This window comes from Rhinatrema bivittatum, chromosome 4 (genome assembly GCF_901001135.1).
Source record: "Rhinatrema bivittatum chromosome 4, aRhiBiv1.1, whole genome shotgun sequence".
Lineage (NCBI taxonomy): Eukaryota > Metazoa > Chordata > Amphibia > Gymnophiona > Rhinatrematidae > Rhinatrema > Rhinatrema bivittatum.
The window spans coordinates 156,433,979-156,452,148 of record NC_042618.1 but is presented as its reverse complement, the minus strand read 5'-3'; positions in this window follow the sequence as shown (position 1 = coordinate 156,452,148).

Below are 18,170 nucleotides of genomic sequence, written 5' to 3'. Positions count from 1 at the left end.
TTGGTACGCAGTGATTTCTTAGCGGCCTTTTGAAATAGGAGAAGGCCATGTGGGAGTATTCATAAGAAAAACCAGCCCTTTCCTGTGAGTCATAAGTGACCCCACAATCCTGGCATAGAGTAGGTCAGACAGATTGGCAAGGAGACAAGAATGCAACCTATCAGAGCTAAGCATTTTTCTAATGCGGCCAATCGCCGCTCTCACTCAGCTCTGTGACGCTATTCCTGATGATGCTGTACTATTTATACCTTAAGCACGCAGCATGCCACGCTCTTTCTTTGCAGGGGTTGTCCGAGGAGGTGGCTTTACTCAGAGCTAGTCTGAGTGTCTCAAATCTGTATTCAAATGCTAGCTACTTTGTTAGAATTTTCCATTGAAAAAGATATTTGTTTGTTTTTTGCTGCTGTGCTAGCCAGGTTTTTTTTTTGCTGCATTTTTTTTTATTGAACTCAGATGGTCTCTCTGTCTCTCACACTGAGACAAGCTGCTAGCAGTAGCATTTTACTGCTTATCTTACCCCTGGGGTAAGTAGTTGCAGGCACAGGCAGGGTGTGGGTGGGAGATAGTGTGAGTTGGTATTTTCAAACAAGAAGCAGCATCACTAGGAATTGTGCTTGCTCAGGCTTCCAGTCAAGTCTTTTCTCTGCTGTTTCATTTTTTTGTGCACACAGAGCAGTCTCAGTTGTAGTGTACATCAATGCACTGCATCATGTATCTGTGGCAGTTTTGCAGACTCACATATATTGGGACAGCAGTACTCTTTTAAGCAAAATCCCCAGTAGGCCTCTTTTGTAACTACAAGTTTGGTGCGTGCACATACAATGGTCTCAGTTGTAGTGTACATCAAGGCACTACACCGTGCATCTGTGGGCAGTTTTCAAGACTCACATATATTGGGACAGAGGTGTTCATTCACCAATGAAGAAATAATTCTTTTAATTGAAATCCCTAGCAGGCAGTGACATTAAATCCATGATGTCAGGGAAAGGTAGATGTGGTAGAGTGATTGGGACTGGTAGAAGAGGCACTTCAAAAGGCAGTGCCAGTCCCTCATTAAAGTTAAAAAGGGAGCTGTTCCAATCTAAAATCTCTGGAGGAGCAGGCAGTTCCATCTGGAAAAAACTGAAATTTAAAGATGATGCACCACTACCACCTGTTTCTGACCCTGTAGTTTTGCAGGTGAGGGAAGGGGAGGCTGAGTCATGTAAGTCAAAAGGGCAAGACCCAAAAGCAGAGGTGCGACAGCAAACTCAACTTAGCATTGAAAATGTAGCGCAGGCACTGTTTGCTTCTGATTCTGATGGGATTCTCATCATCAGAAATGGAAGAAGTAATAGCTGAAGAAGGTTTAGGAGGATTAGTTAGTTCTGTCTTAGCCTCCACTTCAGTGCTGCAGGGGAGAGATGAAACTGATGATGAGGAGGAGGAAGAGCAGTCAGCGCAGGCACAAAGTGTGAGTGATGTCCCTGGCATTGCTTCTCAGGGTGCACCCACTACTTCAACTCCAGTGCCAGCATCAACCGTGAAGGCTATAGAGAAGGGACCACAAAAGAAATCTGTGATCTGGAGCCACATTAAAATGATGGAGGACCCACGTTTTGCTCAGTGTAATTACTGTGCCAGGGCTATTAGCAGAGGCAAGCAAATGGGACATCTAACTAATTTTGGCATGATGCATCATATGCAGAAGCAACACCCAACGGTACTGCCATCTGGGGATGGTGGCAGTACCAATCAGGGGACCCCTTTTTCAAGGCAGCGCAAAGTGGTTGAAAAGGAGCAGAGTCACTCCACACCCTCAGCCGCTTCTAGCAGTCAGGTGGCAGGCCAACAGCCCCCTACCATGTGTCAGAAACAACAACCCACCATGGAGGAAATGGGGTGGTGTTCATTAACGCTATCCCGGGGAAGGAGGCAGGCAGCCTCAAAAGTTGTAATCAGGAGCATCGGGGAAATAATTGCCCTTGATGACCAGCCCTTGCAGGTAGTGGAGAATGTGGGATTCAAGCATTTGCTGAAGGTCTTAGTTACAAATTACAAAGTCCCCTCCAGAACCACATTTAGCAGAAAGGTCATCCCTAGCCTGTACAACCAGTGTCACAGTCGCATCCAAACGCTGCTAGCTAAGGCACAGGGGAGTGTGCATTTCACCTGTGATATCTGGACTGTCATGAATGCTGCACACTCTTACCTTTCCCTGACAGCACACTGGTGGGACCTGGCTGAGGCAGGGGCAGGCAGCAGCTCTATTAGTGAACAAGTATCAGGGTGGAGGTGGGCTTTACTGCACACCCACCTGACGGACGATGCCCATACCTCAGCCAATATTCTAGCATGCATCAGACAGATGCTGGCAGGCTGGCAGCTACACCAGTGAGACAGGAATCTTCAGGCAGGGTTCTTTGTCACAGACAATGGTGCAAACATGGTAAAGGCAATATGCGACGGGCGCTTTCAGAACATCCAATGTTTTGCACACACTCTGCACCTGGTAGTGATGTCAGCTCTGTGGTTGGAGTCCAATCACCAAGAGAATGAATACCTGCATACGTTGATACACAAGTGCAGGAACATAGCAGCGCTCTTCCACAGAAGTGTGAAGGCGGGGCAGGTTCTCCAACAAAAGCAGACTGATTTGGAGATGCCTCACAAGCGTCTTATTCAAGACATTGCCACCCGGTGGAATTCCACCCATATGATGCTCGAGAGGTTAGTGGAGCAGCAGACACTCCTTCATGAACTTTCTGTGCCAATGGACATAGGTGTGCAGAGTCCCCAATGCATCATGATTGGTTAGTCATGAGTCAGCTGGTAATATCCTGCAGCCCTTCAAGGATGCCACGGAGGAGCTGAGTTCCAGAAGTGCCACCTTGGCTGACATCATCCCTATAGTTAATTTTCTGGAGGAAAATGTGTAGGGATTTAAATAGGAAGAGGGAATGACAGCAGAGATGCTGCATTGTCTGGACATTTTGCAGAAGCAGGTTCAAGAGAGTTTAAGACCTTTAACAAAAGACCACACATACATGCTCGCCACAGTCTGTGATCCCCGTGTGAAAGTGAAACTTGCCCTACAGTCCGATTGTCTCACATTTGTGAAGGACCTGCTGTAAGTAAAAGTCAGTGAACAGGAGTGCCATAGGCAGAGACAGATTAGGCATGAAGCAGAGGAGGAAACAGTGGGCATTTCAGAGGGTAGTGGAAGCCCAAGCTGGAGCAGCACTCTGTCAGCGACAGCTAGTACTTCCTCCTCCACCTCAGGAAGCCAAAGCCATGTTGCCCATAAATAAGCATCTGTTTTGGAATGGGCTAGAGCAAAAGCAGCTGGAAAGAAGGACTCTCAGCTCAGCCAAGCAAAGGAGACACCAGCACAAATGTCAGTGACATGGTATCTCACAGAGCCCATAGAGGACATGCAGACAGATCCTCTGGCATATTGGGCACACAAGTCCACTGTCTGGCCATACCTAGCCAAAGTGGCTCAGTGATATCTGTCATGTCCACCAACCAGTGTGCCCAGTGAACGTGTATTTTCAATGACAGGGGATATCATGAGCCCTCACCGCTCAAGGATGGCACCAGAATTGATGGAAATGCTAGTGTTTTTGAAAATAATCATGCTTTTGCATGGGTTTCCAAATTTTCCCTGTGAATGGCAAGATGAATAAAAGCAATTGAAAGCCTTGCAGCAGCTCCAACTGCCTCCTATGCTCCAGATAATATCAGCACATGTACCTGACTTCAAATGCTGTGCCTGTCTGTCCACTGTCCAGCCCTTATGTCACTACAAGGGCCTGACCTCAAATGCTGTGCCTGCCCATCCAGCCCTTACATCACTATAAGGGCCTGACCTCAAACGCTATGCCTGTATTTCCACTGTCCAGCCCTTACGACACTACAAGGGCCTGACCTCAAATGCTGTGCCTGCCTCTCCAGTTCTTACATCACTACAAGGGCCTGACCTCAAATGCTGTGCCTGTCTGCAGTGTCCATTGTCTAGCCCTTATGACACTACAAGGGCCTGACCTCAAACAATGTGCCTGTCCATCCAGCCCTTACGTCACTACAAGAGCCTGACCTCAAATGCTGTGCATGCCCGTCCAGCCCTTACGTCACTACAAGTGCCTGACCTCAAATGCTGTGCCTGTCTTTCCAGTTCAGCCCTTACGACACTACAAGGGCCTGACCTCAAATGCTGTGCATGCCCATCCAGCTCTTACATCACTACAAGGGTGTGACCTCAAATGCTGTGCCTGTCTGCAGTGTCCACTGTCTAGCCCTTATGACACTACAAGGGCCTGACCTCAATCACTGTGTCTGTCTGCAGTGTCCACTGTCTAGCCCTTACATCATAACAAGGGCCCTACCTCAAACGCTGTGCCTGCCTCTCCAGCCCTTACGTCACTACAAGGGCCTGACCTCAAATGCTGTGCCTGTCTGCAGTGTCCACTGTCCAGCCCTTATTACACTACAAGGGCCTGACCTCAAACACTGTGCTTGCCCGTCCAACCCTTATGTCACTACAAGGGCCTGACCTCAAACGCCGTGCCTGTCTGTCCACTGTCCAGCCCTTACATCACTACAAGAGCCTGACCTCAAACGCTGTGCCTGCCCGTCCAGCCCTTACGTCACTACAAGGGCCTGACCTCAAACGCTGTGCCTGTCTGAGTTTAGTTCTAGTATTTCTAATTTCAGTTTCATGTATTTGTGTATCACTTCTTTACAGAATATTCTTTTTCCTGTTTTGCAACATTTGGAATGTACGAACATAAAAAACTGACTTAATATGTTTGTTTGGAGCTTGCATATTTCATATGCTCAATATTCATGACCTTCATAGCATGGGCCATTTCCCCTAAATCTTTCTTAGGTGCCAACATTAATGTTTCTAGTACTATAGAAAACTGGTGGTAGTTGCACTCTAGTTCATCCTCTGTGTTCCCATAGTTTACAGAGGCACTGTGTAGGGTACAAAGTCAACATAGGTTGATATTGTAGATTTGGACTTAAGTAGCAGTTTTCTTATTTCTGAGAGCTCTTCAAGTTCCTTTGTCATCAGCTGAAGTGCAAAAGCAGTTAATAGCTTCTGGGTATTCACTAGATGCCAACAGAACCACCACACTTTCGGGGCAAATCCATTCCAGGGAGCCCTTTCCTGCGTGAAGGAATGGGAACTCTCCCTGGGTATAGCCAGCCTATCTCTTAACACCCACCGACCCATGTTGAACCGCTGTTCACATGGAAATCTCCTCCATGTCGACTCGCCACACTTTGAAGGCTCATGCTCCACTCTGGGGCCAACCCATTCTAGGGAGCCCTTTCCTGTGCAAAGGAAAGGGAACTCACCCCGGGTGTAGCCAGCCTATCTCTTAGTACCTGTTGACCCATGTTGAACCAGAACCGGTGTTCACATGGAAACCTCCTCTATGTCGACTCGCCATACTTTGAAGCCTCGTGCTCTACTCTGGGGCCAACCCATTTTAGGGAGCCCTTTCCTGCACAAAGGAAGGGGAACTCTCCCCGGTGCCAGTTGTCTTGCCCCTATCAAAACCACAGGGACCTGACTACCTCAGTTCTGCCAGCCTATCTTGCCCCTATCAACTTTCTGCCACTCTGCCTTGCTGCCATACACCAGACGATTCTACTCCTTGTGGTGTTCTTGCCACTATCATGGTTCCTCAGTATGTTGGTGCTAGTCTTTCTGCTGCTTTGTCCCATTATCGGTGCCTTGTGGTTTTTTCTGACACTCTTTCTGCTTGCTATGTTCCCCCTTCATTGTGCTGTAGGATATTGATGGCACTTGTATTGCCACTTTGACTGTCATGCTGCCTTCAAGGGTTCCTGCAACTGTTATTGGTGCTCTCTTTTTGAAGCTGTGGTGTGTTTTTGACACTCTCGCTGCTGCTTTGCACCTCTGTTAAAGCACTTTTGCCACTCCTGGTACCCCTTTGCCCCTTTACAGTGCCTTAGGCTATTCATGCCACTTTGGTGCCACTTTGCCACAGTCTAAGTACCTTGAAGTTCTTTTCTTGTTCTGATGATTGTTCCCCAGAAATTTCATCAGAATTGAAAAGAAAACCCCAATTCTGCAGCCAAAATTAGGCTGCAAATACTTTCCCCATCGACTTTAATGGGAAAATGAAAAACGAATAAAACTAATCAATGAAATGTTTTTTCCCTCTATGAAACTAATGTAATGAATTTGGGTCACAGCAAAACAAAAAACGAATCGAAACAAATTTTTTCCTTCTGCACAGCCCTAATGGCTGATGGCTTTTCTGTATTGGTCTCTTGCCAGACACGCATTTAGTGCCACCTAAGCCCTTGAGGGGCCTATGTCAGTACCTGAGACAAAGTAGGTGTCAAATATGCCTCTAATAGATGTGTTTTATGTGACCAGGAATAGATAATCTGGGCTGAGAAAGGACTCAGACTATCTCATTAGCAGTTAGGGGCAAGCTGCCACAGACATCAATGCTGTTTGATGTAAAAATCCCAGGAATATACGCTTTGCCTATGTGTAGATGCAGGAAGTGCTGCAGGTAGTCCATACTCAAAAGCTAAGTGTGTGAGTGTGCGACTCGGTGAGTGACATACTGTGTTAATCTCTGTCAATCTCTGTGCATGGGGGTGCTGTTGGACTCGGAGGTCACTACCTTGCTACAACAGAGCAGGCAGTGTGTGTGTGTGCATTAGTTTTGCACACACACCTTTTGGACATCAGTCATGGAGTGCTTGCACTCTTGAGAAGGGGTGCCTCTGTCAGCTGAGCATATGGTCTGCAGTATGAATGACCTCACGCCTTGAATACTAACATTTTCCCTAGTCTGCTCACTGTTTATACCTAGCATTGAGAGAGGGGCAGAGGTGTGAAAGTTGCCAGCATGACACATCAGATGTGCAGTCTTGCAAGTGTGCGTATTAGTTGACACTGTCTCCTTTCCCCGTCTCGGAGGATTTTCCACCTAGTACTTGGAGTGGCCTAATAGTCCAGTTATTAGGGGTATGCAGGCTATCCAGAGCTTAAGCTATCACAGAGGCTTGCAACTTTAGGGAGGGAAGTAGTGGGTGTTAAGAAGCTGTCAACTGAATGTGGGGATGCTATGATGGATGGAACGTGGCGTGGCAAGGACCACATAATGGCATCAATGTTGGGCTGAATGAGATGAATGGTTGCCATGATAATAATTTAGTGGCAGCATGTAGTGAGGTAGCCAGTACAGGGGTGTGTGTGTGTGTGTGTGTGTGTGAGGGGTTGGTTATCTTGGCAGGTGCCTGAGATCTGGCGGAAGTTCTATTTGAGAGTCCCTTTTTGCTGTCATTAGTCTGCTTAGCCTCCTCTCAGTTGATCATATCATGCACAGTTGACATAGAGGCTGCCACTCCAGCCCGCATCATATGATACTCACTCTGTCCTCTATACGTTGGCAGAGTAGGGCTACCTTCTTTCGGCCATATGTAGGTCAATAGCTTTCCTGTGCATACATAGAGATGGTGCACCCATTTGTGCTGTTGAATCTAGGCAACAGGGTTTGGTTAACATGTTAGCCTCACAGAATGGCATGAAGAGGCAAATTGAAATTACAGCAACTAAACAATTAGATAAATCATCAAACAAACTGAGCTTTTAACCAAACCAGAATGTCTTATGCTGTCACATGCTATGTCATAGAAACATAGAAATGATGGTGGAAAAGGACCATATGGTCCATCCAGTCTGCTCAGTAAGCTTATGGTTGTTTGTACTGTGCCTTGTAGGTTACCCCATGCTTATATGTTTCCCAGACCCACTCTTATTGGTTACTGTTTGAATCCAATTCCCCGTTACCTCCCAGTGCTTATCTGTTTCCCACACTAGCCTTCATTGATTGCTGTTGAATCCAATTCCGTTATGCCTTGCTGATGAAGCAGAGAGCAATGTTTGAGTTGCATCAAAGTATCAGGCTTATTGGTTAAGGGTAGTAGCTGCCACATTAGCAAGTTACCCCCATACTTGTTTCCCCAGACCATAAAAGTCAGGGTTACTGAACGAATCCAATTCCCCTTTTCCCTCTGTCATTGAAGCAGAGAGCAATGATGGAGCTGCATTAATAGTATCAAGGCTTATTGGTTTAGGGTAATAACCACCACACCATCAGGTTACTCCATGCACTCTTTTCTTCTCTTTTCTTCATTTCCATCCTTTAGCCTTTAGGGTTACACAGTATTCATCCCATGCCCTTTTGAATTCTTTCACTGTTTTGGTTTTCACCACCTCCTCCAGAAGCGCCTAACGTGTTAACCAAACCCTGTTGCCCGCGGACTTTACTGAATTGGCCCGAAAGTGCGCTGAGGTTGCCACGGGTTTGTGCGCCCCTATACTTGCATTTGTATATACGTTTTCCTGCACAAAGACCTATACAGGTATATAATAAGGGTTTTATGCATGGGAAAAAAGCACGTACAGACGCAGTTGCAGACCCACAGTTTTTCTGCATGAGTGCATGCTAATGGCATGCAAAGAAGGTGATTATCTAATTATGGGCAATGCAGGAAGCCACACTAGCAGGAAGATCTAGTTGGTGTGGGTTTTTTAGTGTCTGGGTCAGGGCAGGTGTTAACTGAAAGTGCTGGTGTGGAGAATATTTTTTTTATGCTTTTGCAGGTCAGTCAAGAGATGGACAGAACTGGTAGAGAGAAGTCAGCTTATCAATGAGGCAGAATTGACAATCTGCATTTCACACTCTCGCTGGCTGTTGGGGTCCGATCATGAAGGGGTTAGATATTGCTGTGCCCACCTTCACATCAACTTCTGGACCACTATTTTATTCATATTGGAAAGGAAAGGCATTTACCCTGAGAATCAGTCAGGGTGTTCACATACTGTTAGGTGTCCGCACAGTTTTCTGGGTGGATGTCTGCTCGATTCACTACATAGGGCCATGAGTGCACATTTCTGTGCGCATCATGGCACATTTGTAATGTGTGAAAATTAAACTGTGCATTTGTGTCTAGCATGACGATAATTAACAGCTTTAATTGGAAGATTAAAACTAAACTAAAAAATTCATAATTAAAATTAAATTAAGTTTATCCACCTAACTATTATAAGCCCTCTGGGGATAGGGAAATACCTACAGTACCTGAATGTAATCCGCTTTGAAATGCTGAAAAAAGTGTGAAAAGTGGAATAGAAAAATCTAAAAATCTAAATAAATAACTAGCTGAGCCACATAGTGGATGAACATGGACCTTGTGGTTCATATGGCATTATATATATATTATATCTGTTTCTTTGTGCGTGGAATATGATTTTAATTGTTTTAAATAGCATATTAAAAATAAACACATTTATGGACCAGCTTACAATTTTGCATTATCATTAACACAGAAGCTAACGATTGCATTAATTTCTATCAATTTACCTCGAGTTAGCCCCTTAAACACCCCCTAAGTCAGCAATCAGGGCTGTTATCAATACTGCAGACCAACAGAAGAAGCTTGTAGAAGTTTAGAGACTTCTTTCCATAATAATTTTTCTTGGTTTTGGAAATGAAAAAAAATTAAATGAACGGAAAAATGAAAAAAAAAACAACAAACCTCTGATATGAAAAAATGAACCAAAATGCATTTTTTTTTGTCATGTACGCCCCTACTACTAAGGCTGTTCATAACACATCTGTATTTTATATTGTTGCTGAATGGTTTTTGGAATTATTTTTTTATTACACTTATATCCCACAAAATCCCATATAATGTTTCAATGAGAATTCCAATTACACATCTATAATTTGATAGATTTTTTTATAACTCTTTATTTTTGGAAAACACCAAAACAAAGTGACAGAAACATTCAAAGGTGTCTTATATATGCAACAAGATAAGATATTTCAACAAATAGATTTAAATTATGTAAATCTTAAAAAAGCCAAACTATCCATTACTATACATCATGTACATTCCAAGCATTATTCCTCTGAACATGCCCATTGCCAATATGGTCTCAATATAACATTATATACTCCCTACTTATTACAAAGAACAAGGACATCTTTTCCATTATATAGCAATATCAGCTCCTAATGGTTTCCAATGAGCAAGCAGTGGTGAAGATTTCCAGCAATAGGCTATAGTGATACATGCAGCATGTACAAGGTAGTAAGTATTTTAAAGGATTTCTGAAGTTGTGTATCATCCCTTCCATGCAAGCAAAGGGAGGCTGTTAAATCCATTTGATGATCCAGAATTGACCTTATAATAGTGTTTATTTTACCTCAGAATTCTGAAACTATCACATAGACCCACCACATATGTATGTATGAGACCGATGTATTCCATAACCTTGCCAACATAATGGACTTGAGGAATTGAATTTAGTAAAAAAATAAGGGGCATCTATATTTTCTATATAATAAATGAAAGAGTATTTCTCTAGAGTTATTACAACAGGACAATTTGAGGGTATCGACCCATATAGCAATCCAATCTTCCTCATTAAGAGTTAAGGATAGGTCAGTGTTCCATTTCTCTACCAATACAGAACTTGTCTCTAGTTCATGAATTTCATCTTGTAGAAAAGTTAAAAATGAAAGATCATCTTATTCTGATATTTTTCACGGGATAGTAGTGTCTCTAAACTTGTACAGGGTCTTTCCTTTCTATCACTCCTCAAAATATCCCTTCTTAATTGCATAAAAATATAATGAGTATGTGCTGAAATCTCCTCTTTGTGTACCTTTCCTCATTCCATACTCTCCAGAGATGGAAACCAAACTACTGGGTAACCAGACTGGGGGATGGTCTCCTCTTTCCTCCTTAAGAAGTAATCCAGGTCTCTCTATGTCTCTAGATATGACCAACTGGTATGATAAAGATCTATGTTACCTATATAAAATATGGTCTGGTACTCAGATCAAAGCTTCAAGCAAAATGCTATATTTTTACAATGTACTCTCGCCCTAGCTTGATAGCACCTAGGCAGAGAGTTCATCAAGCTAGGGTGAGAATACATTGTAGAAATCTCATCTTTATTAACCTTTCTTCATTCCATATCACATCAAATGTTCACTAATGTATACTGTGCTGTTCGTACGTCTTACTGTGAATGTAAAACTGGTCCCAAAACCCTAGACTACCACTAAAACGTCACCTCGAGTTACTAGTTGACCCTCTATCAGTGGTATAAATAGTTGTTGACTAATAGCTAGGGATGTGCATTCGTATTGACTGCATATGTAAAACGCTACTCATATTTTTTTTTAACTTAAAAAAAGGATTCGACATATACGATCGGATTTCCCACATATCCAACATAGCTATGTTGGATATGTTGGAAATCGCGATTGTTGAGCCAAAATAAAAATTTAAACCCCCTCACCCTCCTTAATCCCCCCCCCCAGACTTACCACAACTCCCTGGTGATCGAGCGAGGAGTGAGGACGCCATTTCTGCAATCCTTGGCGAGAAGCATGTGACATCGCGCCACGTCGAGTGACGCGGCGCCACGTGATTCCCGGCGAGTTCGCGCCGGAAGGCTCGTTCGGCCCAAAAGAACTTTTGGCCAGCTTGGGGGGACCTCCTGACCCCCCCAAGCTGGCCAAAAGTTCCTTTTGGGCCGAACGAGCCTTCCGGCGTGAACTCGCCGGGAATCACGTGGCGTCGCGTCACTCCGACGCGACGTCACGTGATTCCCGGCGAATTAGCGCCAGAATGCTCGTTCGGCCCAAAAAGAACTTTGGCCAGCTTGGGGGGACCTCCTGACCCCCCCAAGCTGGCCAAAAGTTCCTTTTGGGCCGAACGAGCCTTCCGGCGCGAACTCGCCGGGAATCACGTGACGTCGGCGCCACGTGATTCCCGGCGAGTTCGCGCCGGAAGGCTCGTTCGGCCCAAAAAGAACTTTTGGCCAGCTTGGGGGGGCCTCCTGACTCCCCCCAAGCTGGCCAAAAGTTCTTTTTGGGCCGAACGAGCCTTCCGGCGTGAACTCGCCGGGAATCACGTGACGCCGGCGTCACTCGACGTGCCGCCGACGTCACATGCTTCTCGCCAAGGATTGCAGAAATGACGTCCTCACTCCTCGCTCGATCACCAGGGAGTTGTGGTAAGTCTGGGGGGGGGGGGGGATTAAGGAGGGTGAGGGGGTTTAATTTTTTTTTTTTGCACATATGGACATATACCCAACTCATTTAATTTTTTTTATGTCCATATTGACCGCAAATGGGACCCCCTTTGGACATATGGACATATGGACATAAACTTTTGCTCTGCACATCCCTACTAATAGCAGTGGTACCTAGAGGTTCTCTCTCTCTCTCTCAAAAGGGGATATATGATAAATATTGCAAATCCCCTTTCAGACACATCACACAGCTTAATATCAGGAAAAATGGTGTAGCTATAATCAGTGTTATACTATTGCACACAATGTCCCTCATTTTCATAAACTCCTCCTCTTATACTAAAATAAAAAAATGTGCATACACATCTCATGATATGATAAATAATGCATGCATTATGGCATTATTGCAGCATTAGAGCCCTAATGCCCACAATAATGCCCTAACACATTTTGATGAATGACCCTGTTATTAGATGCAGTAGGGCAAGATTGACTGGGCATTACTCCGGGACTACTGGAACTCCGCAGATGGGGTTGATTGCACCAGTGATGAATAGGGGAAGGGCCAGAGGGGTAATTATTTTATTTTGGTGGTACCTGATTGGGGAGGGGGAGCAGCAGTGGGCATAGGCTGCTGCACAAAATGAAATGAAAAACCTAATAGATTTAGATCTTTTTTTCTTTTCAATTCATTTTGAAATGATGCATAATTAAATAGTGTTTCAGTGCTTTTTTAATATTGTTAAAAAATAAATGCAACCCCCCATGCCATATTATTATCCTATTTTTGTTTCTGATGTGATTTATGTTCATGATGCATTAGCATCTTTTATTGTACAAAAGACTAATATAAAGCATGGAAGCATAAGTATATAAATAAGTATATCTCTATATCTGCAAAGCCAAAAATGACTACTAATTATTTATTTAAAAGTGTTTGTATGCCGCCATAGAAATGTGCTGATAGTCAATGAACTGGAAATCTCGCAGTGCGTTGAACAGCAGTTAAGACTCAAAATTAATTAACTTAAAATTTAAATTTAAAAGACTTTAAAATTAATCATATTTTTGTATACTTCTTGCACATAAAAAAAAATAAATCCAAGCTATTAGAAACAGATCATAGCCAAAATCAAATATAAAGCCTATCAACTTCAAGCATAAAAGATACTGCATTTAGCTTCTGAGGAGGCGTAGATGTAAAGAAAATGCAGATGAATGCTGAAGGAAGCCAGCCTAGTGCAGAAGAACACAGCCAAACATTGCCAGTGTTTCAGCATTCAATATGACTGCTTCAGGGGCCACACAAGTAATCAGTGTTTTCTGTCAGACAGCAATCTCAAACATATCAACAAGTTCTCTTAGTTTACATTATATTTTAATGTACTTATAGACCTTGAAGGGTCTATAAGGATCAGAAAGATGGATAAGAAATTATTACATTAAATTAAATTATATTCAGCCATATCTACCTAATGGGGTCATTTATCAAAGGCTTATAGCATGGGGAGAGGGAGGAGTTGGCAGAATGATGAATCCAGTGAAAAAGGGGGTGGGACAAAGGGGGGGCGGGCCTGTGAAAGGCCACAGCCGTTTGCACCACGGCGGTGCGATTTTGCCGGTCGCACTGCGGCTGGCTGCAGACTTTCATGCAAATAGCGCCACTGTGAAAGGTGGTGCTATTCGCCACACTACTGCCGGCGATGATGTTCCTCACATTATCGCCGGTAGAGGTGCTGCGGCCGACTCCTCCCCCCTCCCCATCCCAACTCCTTCCCTCCAGCTAATTAACATCCTATCACACGCAAAAAGCCCCTTTTCACGTGGGATAGGGGTTTATCGCTTGTGATAAGGCCCTAATGTATTTATTTATTTATTTTATTTATTTAAGATTTTTATATACCGACGTTCATCAGGGATATCACATCGGTTTACAGTGTAACTGAAATTGGCGCCTGGGAAGGCGTTTTACATCGAACAGATATAACGAAGTAACATGAAAACAAATGAGGATGCGATTTACATCAAACAGATATAACGAGTTAACATGAGAACAAAAGAGGGGGGGAAATAAGGGCGAGAGATAATCAGAAAAAACGTTATGAACAAAATTTACAGAAATTTACAAATATATATAGAGTATCAATATATACAGAATATTCATAAAAATAGCAATGTCCTAGAAGGACAAGTGTGTAGAGTTGGAAGAGGGAGGGGAGGGGATGGGATGGGGAGGGGGTGGAGGTGGATAAGAGGGAAGGAGGGGTGGAGGGGGGTTAAAGGAGTAAGCGAGCTAAGAGATAGGGGCATGTTAGACGGCTGAACAGAAGGGGGGCAAGGAAGTACCTAAAGGTGGGGGTGAGGAAAGGGGAGGAGGGTAGGTGGGGATGAGAGAGGAAAGAGAGGAAATTAGGTGTATGCCTTGGTGAAGAGCCAGGTCTTCAGCTTCCGTTTGAATGTTTTTGTGCATTCTTCTTGTCGTAATTCGACAGGCATAGTGTTCCAAAGGGTAGGCCTGGCGATAGAGAGCGCTCGGGCTCTCGTGGAGGTAAGTTTGTAATGTTTGGGAGAAGGTGTAGGCATGGAGGCGAGATGTTGGTGTCTGATGGGCCTGTTGGATTGGTGGAGGCGGAAGGATTCGTTGAACCAGTTCATTTCAGGGTTGTATAAAGCCTTGTGGACAAGGGAGAGAGCCTTGTATTGGATGCGTGATGCAATTGGGAGCCAGTGTAAGTCTTTTAATACCGGTGTGATATGGTCGTTTCTGCGTGAGTTGGTCAAAATCCGGGCTGTTGTGTTTTGTAATATTTGAATGGGTTGGATGGCGTTGTTCGGTAGACCAAGGAGGAGGGCATTACAATAGTCTGTTTTGGCAAAGATGGTGGTTTGTATAACTGTGCGGAAGTCGGGAGGATGTAGTAGGGATTTTAGTTTTTTTAGGGAGTGTAGTTTAAAAAATCCATCTTTTAGTATATTACTGATGAATTTCTTAAGCGAGAGATGGTCGTCAAGGATGACTCCCAGATCACGGACTTGTTGGGCAAGTGGTGTGTGGATAGTGGGGGGGTTAGGATGATTTTGGGGTGAGATGAACATGATTTCGGTTTTAGTAGTGTTAAGAGCTAAATGGATGGAAGCTAAGAGATTGTTTATGGCTTGGAGTGCATCCTTCCAAATGTCCATAGCTTTTGGTAGGGATTCGGTGATGGGTATGAGCAACTGGACATCATCAGCGTAGACAAAGTGAGGCAGCTTGAGACTAGAAAGGAGGTCACAGAGGGGTAGCATGTAAATGTTGAAGAGGGTTGAGGACAGAGATGAGCCTTGTGGGACACCCTGATTGAGGGGGATGATTTTGGATTCGTGGTTTCCTAATTGAATTTTGAAGTTTCTGTTACTGAGGTAGGAATTGAACCAGTTATGGGCAATACCTGTGACGCCAATTTCAGATAAGCGTTGTAGGAGAATGGAATGGCTGATGGTATCAAAAGCGGAGGAGATGTCGAGAAAGGCGAGAATAAATGATTGCCCTTTGTCAAATCCTTTAAGAATATGGTCTGACAGGGAAAGTAGAAGTGTCTCAGTGCTGTGGGATTTCCGGAAACCGTATTGAGCAGGCGCTAGGATACGGTTATCTTCGAGGTATTCTGAGAGTTGTTTGTTAACAGTTTTTTCGAGGAGTTTAGAGATAAAGGGGAGATTAGAGATGGGGCGGTAATTAGCGAGGTCAGAGGGGTCAAGTTTAGGTTTTTTTAAGATAGGTTTGACGATTGCCTGTTTGAGGGGAACAGGTACTTGGCCAGAGTTGATAGACAGATTAATGATGTTTGTTAGAGGTTTAGCGATGAGGTTAGGAATGGAAAGTAGATGTTTGGTGGGGATTGTGTCCGAGGGGTGGGAGGAGGGCTTGGCTTTCTTGATGAATGATTCTATTTCAAGTACTGAGGTGCAGTCTAGAGAGGAGAGAAGTTTGGTGTTGTCATTAGTGATAGTGTGGTTGAAGTTATGTTTGGGGAGGCTGAGGGGGGAGGTAGAAGTAGTATTGAAGTTGGCCAGCAATTTGTTTATTTTGGTTTGGAAGAACGTAGCAAGTTCTTCACATTTGGGTTTAGCTATTTCATCTGGAATGTCGGGAGCTGCTGACTTAGTGAGTGAGGCTACGTAATCAAAAAGTACTCTAGGGTTAAATTGGAATTGATGTATTTTGGTAGCGAAAAAGTCGCGTTTTGTCTTATTGAGTTTTTCACTGTATAAGTGTAAGGAGGATTTGAATTGGGCAAGGTGTGTAGGAGAGGGATCGTTGCGCCAGATCTTTTCAGATTTGCGAAGGCATTGTTTTAGGTTCTTTAGTTCTTGGGAATACCAAGGTTTCCTTTTTTCATTGTGTAGAGGAGAGATGAGTTTTGATTGCAAGGGGCAGATAGTGTTGGCTATATTATTGGTAATATCTTGCCAGGAAGCGAGTGCTGTGTCTGCATTAGTGAGATCTAGTTGATCGAGATTGTTAGAGATCGCTGAGATGAGGTCATCTCTAGTACAGTTTTTTCTGTAATGAATAGTTTTGTTAGTGTTAATATGGTGGGGAGGTGTCTTGTAGGAGAGAGAGGCTTCAATAAGGTAGTGGTCTGACCAGGGAATGGGTGTGTGGGAGGGGGGGTCAACCTGGAAGAGAGCATTGGTAAAGAGGAGGTCAAGGGTGTGACCCGCCTTGTGAGTGGGGAAGTAGATTGACTGCCTGTATCCTAATGCGTTCAGTGAGTCTAGGAGTGCGTCACAAGTGGGGGAGCGTGGAGAGATGTCGACATGGAGGTTAAAATCTCCTAGAATGATTGCTGGGGTGTCAATGGATAAGTTCTTTGCAATGTATTCTATGAGGGTTGAAGGATTACTGTGGAGGGTTCCTGGGGGGGCATAGACAAGACATATTTGCAGATTGGGAGATTTGAAAAGGCCTATTTCAATTTTTTGGGGGGAGGGGAAAGAGTGGAGAATCATGTTAAATTTTTTCTTTATGGCTAATAGTAAGCCGCCTCCTTTCTTCTAATGTATGCGATAAATGTTTAGAAATAACCCCCTAAACTTGGTTACAGCCCTGTCACCCTCAATTTAACATAGTAATGGCCCAAACACCCCAATCCAACACAATCACAGTCCTGACACCTCCCTGTCAGTACCACCTTCCCCTCCCTAGTCTCCCTAGGCTCAACCACCCCCTTCCTTGGTCCACCCCTACTCCATTAGCAATAAGAAAGATCCCTATTTCTTGCTAGCTCACTGTTGCTTCACTAGTAGTGCTGCTAAATGGAGGAAGAGGATGTTGAAGTTCTGAACAGTCTAAGGTGGGGAAATTGGTCCCAAGATCTGATTAAGGTAGGGGTTTAGAGGTCTCACTGAGTTTGGGTGAGAGGTTTGGAGTTGTGTTCAGGTTAGGGTGGGGTGTCTGGGCTACGATCATGTGTTGGAGTGGTTGGGGCTGTGATTGGAGCTTGTGGGGGGCGCCAGGGATGTGAGATGGGGACAGAAGTCCCAGGTGCATGGGTCACCATGGAGTATTTTCCTTGAACTGAGTGTAGCAGTTACCTGGGGTTGGTTAGCATGGTGAAACTAGTGTTATGCAGAGTGCGGCCACACATTCTTCAAATCAATAGCTTTTTGAATTGGGGAAAAAAAGTCTGCTTCAATGTACATTCATGTGTATTTATTAGGGGTGTGAATCGTCTGATCGATCGTCTTAACGATCGATTTTGGCTGGGGGGGGAGGGAAATCTGATCGTCGTGTTTTGTTTTTTTTTTAAATCGTTAAAAATCATAAATCGGGGGAGGGCGGGAAAACCCTAAACAACCCTAAAACCCACCCGAACCTTTAAAACAAATCCCTCACCCTCCCGAACCCCCCCAAAATGTTTTAAATTACCTGGGGTCCAGTGGGGGGGGGGGGGTCCCGGCGCAATCTCCCGCTCTCTGGCCACGGCTGCGTTAAGAGAAATGGTGCCGGTGGCCCTTTGCCCTTATCATGTGACAGGGCAAAGGTAGCGCCGGCGACATTTTGGTTCCTGGCTCCCGACGTCACGCGTGC